The sequence below is a fragment of the Anas platyrhynchos genome, chromosome 3 (genome assembly GCF_047663525.1).
Source record: "Anas platyrhynchos isolate ZD024472 breed Pekin duck chromosome 3, IASCAAS_PekinDuck_T2T, whole genome shotgun sequence".
In the NCBI taxonomy this organism is placed as follows: Eukaryota; Metazoa; Chordata; class Aves; order Anseriformes; family Anatidae; genus Anas; species Anas platyrhynchos.
Window position 1 is genome coordinate 44009165 of NC_092589.1, and position 11477 is coordinate 44020641.

Sequence of the window (11477 nt, forward strand, 5' to 3'; positions counted from 1 at the left end):
CTTAGTCATATTAGCAGGCTCTACTTAAAAGCAGTTCATCCCTCCAGGTAAAATATAGACCTCCCCAAAAAGTGGGCTCTTTCAACTCCAGGTAAAAAGCAGTGAGTAGTATCTAGGACGTAGAGAGCTAGATACTACTCTGAAGTTTCTCAGAAGCACTGGAAAAAAAAAAGGGATTATGACAAGCACCAAGCTTTTTGGCAGAGTAGAAAATTGAACTAATATTTTAGCATCCTGATCTGCTGTTGTTTTCCTCTTTCTAGAAGGGTTTCTTTTGTTTTAATTCCCTGTGCATGGGGAACATATCTGCTCATTCAGACCACCTGAAGGAGGTAATTTAATTTCCCAGTATGTGGTAGCCAAAGTTGTAATTAATCTCAGGACCTATAAGTACTGGAGCCTCCCCCTGTGATGACTGGTTGCTCACCAGCTGTGGCAAATGATGAGGTGCTTCAGCAGGGGCCCTTTGGCCATGCTGCCCAGGGCAAGATCAGTCCTGCTGACCAGCAAGGTGGGTCCTTGCCACTTTTATATGGCTGATGGTGTTGTGCAGCTATATCCACCATGGGTGCTGAGAAGGACAGAAACAGTTTTGTGGATGGAGCTTCATGGATCTTGGCTAGAAATTGCTGGTAAGTACATTGATTTCTACCTGTAAGGCCCTCTCAGAGCAGCCTGGCTGCAATCAGCAGAACAGAAGATGGCGAGAGCTGACTGCTGAAAGCCTTTGTGTTCTTTTTCATTATGTCCAAACACCCCTTTAACTGCCTGATTGACAGAGCCCTTTGAAAAATGTTGCTTTCTGAAGGACTAATTGTATTTCTGGATGTTGAGGTTCTGTTGTTCTTGTGTTTGAAGCTTGTGGTAGAGTTAAATATGAGAGGCATCTTTCCTGATTGGGCTTTTCTTTACTCTCCTGAGGACCAGCCCCCCCATCCTCTTTGCTTGGAAGGACTGGTCCGAGTTGTGCTGAAATAGGTCTGTGAGAAGAGCTGCTCTTGGTCTGGCCTGAGGTGACTTCTTCTTTCTCCTCTGAAAAGAGAAGTGCTCCTTTTGAACTATCTTTAATTTTAGCTCTTACTTCTGTTCCATGTGAAGAGTCCGTGTCCCCTGGGGACATGGTATTTGCCTTTCCTTGAACCCTGCTCCTATGGTCTCTCAGGCTGCCTCTGCTTCCAGAAACTAGCTTTGTCTTTGATCCGTGCGTGTCAATTCATTTATCTAAAGATGAAAATGCCCCCCTTGCACTTAGAAAAGAGACTGTATAAGCCACGTGTACCCCCGCGTGTTGGCCCAGCAGCAGAAAGGTGGTGTGGCAGAGGGGCATTTCCAGAGAGACTTTAATTTGGGGAAGGGAAGGCACAGGGTTTCTGGTGTGCGACCACTGCTGCAGCTGTGCTGAGCACATCTCAGCCCTGTGCTGTGGATTCCACTCTGCTGGTAATTGAATTGAAATCAAAACATAACCGAATCGCTCTCACACTCTGGCTGCTAAATAGCAGTATTGTGAATGAATCAGAGTTACTTCAGAAAATCACTTTAATGTGGCAGAATTGCAGCAATCAGAGGACAAAGTTAGATTTAGGAGTATCTGGTAAAGAGCTGATTAGAGTTCAAAGGAAAGCTGCTTTTGTTCAGCCTTTCTGCAAGCAGGGGTATGCATGGCCCAGAGGAATTAGCAGTGCTTGAGGGACAGAGTAACACCTGATTCCTGTTCTGCCCTGATCTTTACCTCCTGGCTTTGTGTGGACATTTATTTTTTTCTGCAGTTTTTCCCAGGTTAAAGAATACTTAGTTCCTTGGCTCTTAGTGCTCTGTAAGACTATTCATTTCACTGTATAAAGAGCTATGTGGGCAATAAAGCACCTCTCCCCTACCCCCAAATGCCAAACCAGCCAAGCTGAAGGGCAGGAAATAGAATTGCTTGGTATCAGAAGCTGCAGGTTGATGGTTGGAAAGAGCTAGTGGGATTTTAAACAATTAATCCCTTGAGATAACCTTATGTCTTGCCTTCTACAATGATAAATGATGCCATAGCTCGGTGTTGCTGCTATTCAGCACTCCTCCATGTTGATCTCATGTGCATCCTGCTGTCTCTGCTGTCATTCCCATAATGCGTCTTCACCATCTGCTGCAGCCTTGAACGGGACCATGCTCTTTGAGCCTTGCACAAAAGGATTAGCCTAGTGAGAGAGGGAGGTGAGTGGAAAAAATAGACAAGCCTTAGAAAGGAGAACCACCCAAGACAATACTGTTACTGGTTGGCATGCAATAGAGAGGTGCAAAGGAGACTTGTGCTACAGGCATGGTATGTTAAAGTGGACAGGGAAGGGTGCTGGCTCTCCTTGCTTCCCGCAACGATGGTGGGTAACAGTGAGTATTTAGTCAGTCAGTCTGTGTTTCAAGGGGCTTATGTCTGGGCAAACCAAACTTCCTGGTGTCAGACTGCCACAGTCATGAAAATAGGGAAATGAAGGCTGTCTGGAGGGGTACACTTCACCATAAGTTAGTAAGTCAAAACACTTTTTTTTATTTAAACCCATTGGTTTTTGGGTTTTTTTGTTTGTTTTTGTTTTTGTTTTTGTTTTTTTTTCCAGCTTGAAATAGATACAAAGACTTTCCATGTACCATGGATTGGTGGAAGGAACTATGTTAAGGCTCAGTCATGCTAATATGGGCACTCACATTTTAATGAGCTCTAGTAAATAGCCCCGTAAACAGAGAATAAAAATACAATCAATTTTTCCAACCTTTTTCATGCTGATAGGAAAAACAACCATCAACTTGCTCACATGGAAGTTTTTCTCAGCTGAACATATGAAAATTGGAATCTTGCAACTTCTATCAAGAGCTATTCTAGTTCTACCTGCAACTACCTTTAAGTACTTTACAGTCGCTTAATTAGCCCAAGTAAAAGAGGGGGGAAATATGTGGCTAGATATACCTATCAAGATATCATGTCATGATGTTTTTTTAAGTAGGGATGCTAGATAGCAGAGAGAAACTGACTTACACATTCATCGACAAGCATATGGAAAGACTAATATCTGGTTTCATTTCTGATGCCATCTTAGTTGGATCTATTTAAGTTGTATAAAAGAATGTTTCCATGTGTGCGTTTGTAGGTGTATCTCCTCCTTGTGGGAGAAAGAAGAGTCTGTAGCCAGAGTTCTTGCTGTGATATATTGCCACTTATCAAACTCAGTCTAGACCAGAACAAATGAATCTATTGTTTCTGATCTGCAGGTCAAATCTATTGCCTCTTATAATTACCTGTATGACAACTTGTGTAAAAGGGCTTTATGCTTCACAGGCTGGCTAAAAGACACTGAGAACAGATTTTCTTTCTTTCTTAAACCAAGAACTTCAATTTGCTCTTGGGATGTAGCAATAAGTAATGATAAGGCATTTCTATTGCTGGCGAAAATGTTATTAACCTGTTTGTGCTAGAGTCTTACATACTTTGAGGTGTGCACTGTTGACCCTGTTCCTTGAAGAATAGTATTGAGGACTGGGCAAAGGTGGCACTGTTATTCCAGCACTGTTTGGGACCTCCTGGAGAAGTCATCAGGCCAGGATATACCGGGCATTTCCTTGGTGTGAGTAGAGGAGGAAAAAAAAGTGTATAGGGAAGTAAAGCTTTGCCTTACCAGGTTTCCTGCGCAGAACTACAAAGAAATATGACAAATAATTTCCAGCACTTTTCTTCAAGGTCAGCAGTTTGAGAAGTCTTTCCAAAACACCTAGGTTATGATTGCAGCTGCCAGCCTTTGCTGTTTCAAAAGCTCCTACCTATCAACACAAGTGTTTCCCCATGCAAAGCTGCTGAACTGGTTTCATCCTGCCTGCAGAGTTGCCTTATTTCAGCTTATGAAGTCAGATGTTTCTGGAAGAAACTCTGAATTTGTGTGGTGTATGTAACTCCCTCTCAAGTTTCATAAGCCAGATGAATACATTTGGACTGAAATACAGTAGGAATAACAGGCCGGGGCACTCTCTTACCTGTTGATAAGTGATTTCCTCATGAGATGCAATGTATTTTGCATTATTCTGGAGATCTCTCACATCTTGTTACCTAGGAGGTGGTTTACAAGTGATCTGGATTAGTCTCATCAGCACCACAGAAAGCTTTTTGGCTTTTTTTTTTTTTTTGCAGTTTCCATAGCCCCTCTGAGTACTGGGATCTCTGAATACTCTTGAGAGATGCTCTGAGACTGTCCTCACCCAGCTTGATAGCACGTGTCAGGCTCCAGGCAGGCCGCCTTCCTGTGGGGTATTTCTGGTTGTCCAAAACTCTCAAATATCTTCTGTGAATGGACAGAAAGGCACAGCTCATGAGTTACCCTAGCTGACTTGGGGCTCTCAGTAGAAGAGTGTCTTCAATTGCATCAAGGAGTCAAAATGCAACTGTATTTTCGAATTTCTCTTCCTTGGCTTGAAAAAACAATCAGTCAGCAATGACACTTTAGTTTTTCATGTAAAACAAACATAAGTGTCCACAGAAAAGTGAGATTGGAAAAAAATATTCTCAAGTTTTGTCTTGGGACACTGATTAGATGGTTATAAAATAATACTATTTGTCGGAAGTTCTTCATTTGTTGGTGGTAAGGGTCCTATGCTTGTGAAAGCAGAATAACATAGAGAAGAATAAGGGAAACGTCATTTGAAAGCTGTTTCATTGGCTACTTGTTAAGGTTCAGATCTAGGGGAGAGCACTGAGGGACAGAGGAGTTGTAGTAAGTAGTTCAGGTTCCTGTATTCAAGAAAGAAAACGTCCAGAGAACTGTATCTATTCTGGTTTCTGTGGAAATAGCTGTACTTTTTTGGTTTTGAATCCAAAACCAAATTTCAGTTAGGAGGAGTATCAACACCATGGAGACTTTAGGAGTACAAAGGGTGTAGAAAGACCAAGACTGAAGTCACCCTGATTTGGGAAGATCAGAAATCTGAATCTGATTCTCCTGTATTGCAGGGAGGTGCACAACTGCTTGTCTGCTGGCTGTGGTGAGAAGCACAGGTGGTTTCTTAATTAATGATCTTTTTCTGTTGCTTTGCTTTCCTTAAGAAGACTGACAAAAGCATGATTTCCCCAGGAGGAAAAACTGAGGAAGGGGGAGAAAAGAGGTTTCTTAGGATAGGAGCAGTATTTCCTGCCCAGCTCTAGCACTGATATTCCATTAATTTAGATGTTATTCAGGTAAGCAGTGTCTTTGGTTGGTTGGGAAACTTCTAGGAAAAAAAATATTTCCCCTCAGAAACATCTGTTTCCAGTACTTTCTGGCTCCTGCTCAAGTCTAGAGCTCCTCAAGGATGGTCTCTCACTTACTCCCCCTTCTTCCCCCCCATTCCCAGCACCCAGGGGATGCAGAAGGTGCACATTACAGGAAGGGAAGGCTTTGTCATTCATAATTGTGGTTAACCAGGCTTGAAAGCTGGCTTAGCCTCAGTCTGAGCTGAACTTTGTTTTGGCTGATAGTTCTTAGTTAATGCCAATTCCCTTGTCCAAATTCATCAAAGAGATTTATAGGAGCCTGTACATAGGTGCTCTTCTCAGAGGAGAAGAGAAAACAACAAACATCAGCACTCAAAGATGAGAGGAACTTGGCTCTCCTCCCTGGGGAGGAGAACAACAAGTACTAGCAAAGCAGAAAAGAAAGCTCTCCGGAAGGGCAGTGAGTAACAGGGAGGAGCAGGGATGACTTAGCACTAGGAGCATGTCATTGCCTCTGTCCTAGCCTCCTCTGTAGCTTCCAAACTTGCTGTTTTGCCACTTGATGCTACTGTGCCACTGTACGGACAACCTACTACTGGGCAGGGTGTGCTCTGGTGCATGTTGGATTGCTCCAGCTGGGCAGGAATTGTTTTTGTAGGTATTAATGTGTACAAGTTGGTTCAAGTAGGCATTGGCATGTTATCAGCCAGCAAACAAATCCTGTGTATCAGTGCTTAGCTACTGGGGATCCTAGAAAGAAATATAAGGTCCTGTTGCTCGCAGTATTGCTCCAAGGAAATGTTTTGATGCTGAATATCTTTTTCCCCTCCTGGAGCTCAGCCCTAGTGTCTCTCCTGCAGACAGTGGCTCCTAGTGCATAGCAAAGATGAATATGGAACAAAATAAATGACATTAAAAAAGTCAGAGCCTTTGCTGATCTAAGCTGAAGCATTAGATGACATGAAAGCCATTAAAGCTAGGCCAATTTACATCTGTATTACCAGTGAAATTCAAAATGCTATCTGCCTCTCTTTCAGTGTAAGCTGTCACATGCATGTACCTTGTAAATGGCAATACTGCTGGTGTTGTCTTTCTGCTATTGTTTTTGCTATTGTTGTTTGTTCTTAAGTACTTACCATGTGACGCTGTGCATCATAAGATCATGAATAGGTGCATGGGGCCAGACCTCTTGGCCTGTTGGTCCTGGCAAAGGAGGGGGGAAACTGCTTTCTTCCTCATCTAACAAAGTCTTACATTTACTGTGAGATGCTGGGTGAGAAGGAAGTCCCAGGTTATGCAAGACTGCTGGAGAAATGGCCAGGAAGCACAAGAGCATGGAGGAAACATATGGATATCATTTGGATTTTTCTCTGTGGAAGCTGAGAATCTGCACGTGCTAAAGTGAAATGATTTTCAGTTGGTTTTTGAGGAAAATCCATGATAGAGATCCCAAACATTTTCCTTAATGTTTGGGCTTTCCTGTACAGGCTGCTTCATTCTTATTTCAGGCTAAAGTAAATGGAAAAAACATAAGGGGTCCTGCAGCCACGGCCTGGAGCTAACTTTGCTCCAGAGCAGCAAGTCTAGTGGTGAGAACTGAACCTGTGGCCAGAAGCAGAGGTGAGGGTAAGTGCTAGAGGCCACCCTATCACCCTGGGGGTGGCATGTGGGGGGACAAGACTACAACAAAGGGTTCTAGCAGGCAGGTTCTGGAGGCTGGCTGCTATGACTAATGCCTTGGTGTGCAGCCAGGTGCTAGAGGCAGACCTTCCTGCCCATGGGTGTGGGTTCATGTTCCTAGTCTCCAAAGGGCCACAGCCTTCTGGCAAATGAACCCTTTGGGTTTAGCTTTTGTTTCTCCTCCTCTGTCATTCCCTAGCTGCCTTAAGGCCTCTCTAGTTGCCTTCCAGTGAGGATGGCACAGCGAGGATCCCAGCGACCCATCCCCTGGAGAAGAGAGACTCATCCTACTGGCAAGTGGTGCTGGATGAGTTAAAGCCTAGCTGAGGCATGTTTGTGGGCTGTCCTTGGGTGTTCCTCTGAGCTGGCGACAAAGGAAACCAAACAGGAGGTGCTAACAAGGAAGGAAGGGCCTGTCTGCTGCAGAAAGCTTTGAAAATTAGGAATTTAAGGGATGAAAAAACAGCTCTGGTTAACTTTCTGTAAGTCATGTCAATCTCTGTGCATGTAGATCTAATCCCTCTCCCTGTCATTGTTTGCATCAGGTTCATCTGAGCTGTGCACCCTGCATGTGAAAGGATCTTCAAGGTTTGATACCTTCTCTGAAACTCATGCCTTAAGCTATTATTAGAATAATAATAAAATCCACACAACAGCACTTCTGGTGTGCTGTTTTAAAACTGTTGCTCCTTCACTACTCATAGCTGCTGCTCTACGGCTGTCATAGCATTGAAATTGTTTACATCCTACCTTGCTTTTGAAATAGTAGAGACAAGTATGTTCAATCAAACAATGCTTCACAGTAGGACTTGACCAGCCAAGCTCCTTAGGGTATAGTGCTATGTCTTTTGAAGGTATATGGGTCCTCTGAAGTTTTGAACCTAGCTTTTCTTGCAAGAAGAGCCAGGTTCAATCTTCCATTTGGGCAATGTATGAAAAGTAACATGTTGTTTTTTTTCTTGACTCTCCATCTTGTATCCAGTTGTAGAAAGCCTTTGAAAGTCTGAAGTTGTAGGAGCTGTGACAACTGGCTGAAAGCATCCCGTGAACTTGTGAGGAAAGGCAGCAGATGCTGAATGCGCAGCCTGTGTGCGGCCAAGGGGGCTGCAATGCACCAAGGGAAATTAATTTGTTGCAGATGCTCTTGCTGTGACTGAGCCAGAGGAGGAAGGGGGCGGGGGCCACGTTGCTTCTGACCTGCATGTTGCTAAAGAACATTGTTCCCCTCAATAGCTGAATTTGCTGTGTACAGTTGGGATGGATGGGAGCCCTCATTTGAAACCTAGTTGCTGTGTTATGTGGTGAAGAATTAGGCATTCCCTGCACCATTTCTGCCTTCGCATATCCACATCAATGTTTGCGAGTAGTCTGTCTTGCTCTTAATATCTGAGAGATGAATATAGCAGCTAATAAGGGAGAAGCTTGCTGCAGTCCTTGAAACCATATAGCAAACAAGCACTTTGCTAATCTTGGACGGGCTTTGAAGTCAGCATTTCTAAAAGCTCTGCAAGATCCCTTTTCACTGTAACCACAATAAGAGAGAATATTGGAGATGACTTTTGAGATGGAACAAAAGCCAGCAATTGAATTTCCAGGTATTGTTGCACTTGCACATGGCACCAGGAAAAGAACCTCAATGTGAGGGGACTCAATCAGATTAAAAGGTTGCAAGAACTTGCAGGATTTTGCTATCATTAATTCATTGAGCATCTTCTGTGGAAAAAAGCTCTTAAATTGAGGTGTTTTCAGTGTGATATTGGATGGTCAAAAATGGGAGCTTGCACTCTGTTTGGCTCTGCTCTTTTTTTTTTACAGCCCTTCTGAGGGATGGCACTTCATGGGACTGCCCAGCCTTTGTCTGCCCCTCAGTCATCTTTTTCCATCCCTCTGCTATTCCCCTCCTGAGCCCTGATCCAGCCTGTTGCTGAACTGAACAGACTTGAGCATGCACAAGGCAGACTGGGTGGAGCGAGACCTAAAATATGTATGCAAGGTCCTGATCTTCACAGGCCATAGCACCTGCAGCTTCCACAGACCAGTGGGAAACCCAAATACTAGTCTCCTTGGAACACCAGCACGGCTCCTCTGGCTCCCTGAAGGCAACATGGAAGAAATGTAACTCATCCATTTGAGAGACAGGGATCTCATCTCAGTGAGATGTAGCTGTGGAAAACTACTCACAGGCTTTTAGTGTTGTTTTGAGAAGGAGGTGGGGGTAACTCTTGTATTTTGGCTGTGCTGTCCCACTATCAAAATTAAAAGATGATCAGAGCCTTCACTTGGGCTTCAGCCCCTGGTCATGCTGTTACATTCTGTATGTTTGGCAGCCAGGGCTGTGGAGGATAAAGAGCTGCCATGTAGGACAAAAGATGTCCTCCTCTTTTATGTATGTATTTTCCTCAAATGCCACTGTACAAGTGAGTTTGGGTCTGTGTTTTCCTGTTATTCAGACAATTTCAGAGGTGGTAGCAGCACAATTTCAGTGCACTATTTGATGCTCCTGGGTCTCTATATATGCTACCTGCTTCTCTCTGCTGTTGGCAGAAGTGTTAGGCTCATCATGGGGGAAAAAAAAATCTTGTTCTGACTTAACTGGAATGATATGGTTGTCCCAACCTGGCTACCTGGAAAACTGGCACTTGAAACCTGCTTTATCTAAACAAAAAAGCAAATGTTTCAGGTGTTGGAAGACAGTGAATGGGGATGAGTCTTGAGCTGGAAAAGGCCCAGTTCCTCAGAGACCAGAAGTGTTTTCTGTTTGGTTTGTGCTGAATAGCTCAGAGGTCTGGTAACTAATGAGCCACTCAAATGTGGTCCTTGCTAGTAATGTAGCATCAGCTGTTTTGGAGCTGGCTGCTCAGTGAAGTAAGCCAGACCATTTGATTTCTGTCCCAAATGCATGTGTTCGCATCAGGAAGCAAAACTGGGGCCTGTGTTAACTGGCACCATGGCTGGCCATCTGTGCACAAAGGGAGTGTTGGCCAGCCCTGAGCACATGATGGGCTGGAGAGAAGGTGCCCTGGGCTGGAGAAGCTGCCTCTGTTGCTGATGGGGCTGGAAGTGGCGGAGTACCTGGGCTGGAGCTGAATTTGCTTTAATGGTGCTTGAGGCTCACTGGAGATGTGGTTTGTCCTGTGAGAAGTGAAGCCCTTGCTTGGCTGGGAGACACTGGGAAGGGTCGAGCACCCTCCTGCTAGGGCAGTATGTAACTGCTGGCTGAAACCCATACCCCCTCCACCTGCAGGAAACGCTGGTTGTTCAGGAGATACTTGGTCCTGTCCAGTGTGCCTGGTCCGAGATGAGTTTTTTTGGGCTAATGGTGTCTGTTCAAGAGGGCTACAGCTCTGGTTCATCTGCCAGGGCAGCTCTGCTGTCCCCACCTGAGTCTGTGCTAAAGAAGCACTTGTATCACATAAGGTGGCAGGGAATAAGGCTGGTCATTATTCTCTCCTTACCTTCATTTCAGGTGAAGTTAATTGCAAATGAGGTGTTTACTAACAGGAGGTGAGAACACCATCTGCAATTACATCTATCAAGTACAGAGAGGAGCTTTAGAGCTGAGCAAATAATGTTTGTGGCTTACCTATTCCCAGGGAATGCATGGCGCTGCTTCTGTATGTGCAACTCTGCCTGCTCTCCTGAAATCCATTTGGGAAGATAAGTGAATCATTTCTCATCAGGCTACAAGAATTTCAAAACTTCTCTCCAGGGTTCCTTCGACGCTCCTCTGCGCACATCTTAATTTCCTGTAACTGTCCTAATCCACTTCCCATAGGTACCCATGGGAGCCTTGTTATCGACCTCAACTGGAAAAAGGATTGCTTCTCTCCCTCATTATAACTGCTATTAACTGGCACAGTTCTTCTCTGCCTCCATCATAGGGGCCATTAACATAATAGGTCAGAGAAAGCTAGCTCTGCCTGTGCCCCTCAAAGGGGTCCCTGCAGAGCTGGGAAGACGAGCGCTGGCTGTGTGAGAGGAGCTGCTCTTGCCACCTGGGTGTGCTGAGACTGGGGGCTGCCAGCCAGGGTGCCCTTTGCCAGTGTTTACACCTGCATGCCTTGAAGAGTGATATGGGTGACAGCCTGGAAACCTCCCCAGACTGAAGCTCTTTAATTGCCTGTTCCTAGAGCAGCCTCTGGGGTGAAGCAGTGCTTGTTACCTGCCTGGCCCCCGTAGGCTCCCCGCAGAGCTGGTGGTCAATGGAGATGCTGAATTGCTCTTGGAGCTCACCTTTCTCTGTTCCTTTCCCAGAGTAATGAGATCTGGAGAGAGCTGCCAGTTTAAACAGCACCCTCCCTTCTGCAGTGGTGTGGCAGAGCACGCTGATGGCTTATCTTCTGCTGCAGCGCTGGGAATGCCCGGATTTCAGGCTGGAGCTGAAGCAGAGGGCCTGGGAGCAGATTTAGTGAAGAACATACAAGGACAGAGTCCCATGTGCTTGTTCTAGGAGTAAGGTTCAGGTTCTGTAGGAAGATCCTAGGATAGCTGGGGCACCTGAAAACCCCATAAAGTTCAAGCTACCTCAACTAGATGCATATAGGGCAAGAGGCTGGTGTAGCACAAGACTGCCAGGGCCTTGAAC

The 11477-nt window shown here is 45.0% G+C and overlaps 1 long non-coding RNA gene across 1 annotated transcript; it reads left to right on the forward strand.

Moving 5' to 3' along the window:
• The first annotated feature begins 247 nt into the window (after positions 1-247).
• LOC110353561 (uncharacterized) lies at positions 248-9188 on the forward strand. The gene is made up of 2 exons (XR_002404220.4): positions 248-632; positions 8708-9188. It is a non-coding gene; the product is annotated as an uncharacterized lncRNA (long non-coding RNA).
• Positions 9189-11477: the final 2289 nt, after the last annotated feature.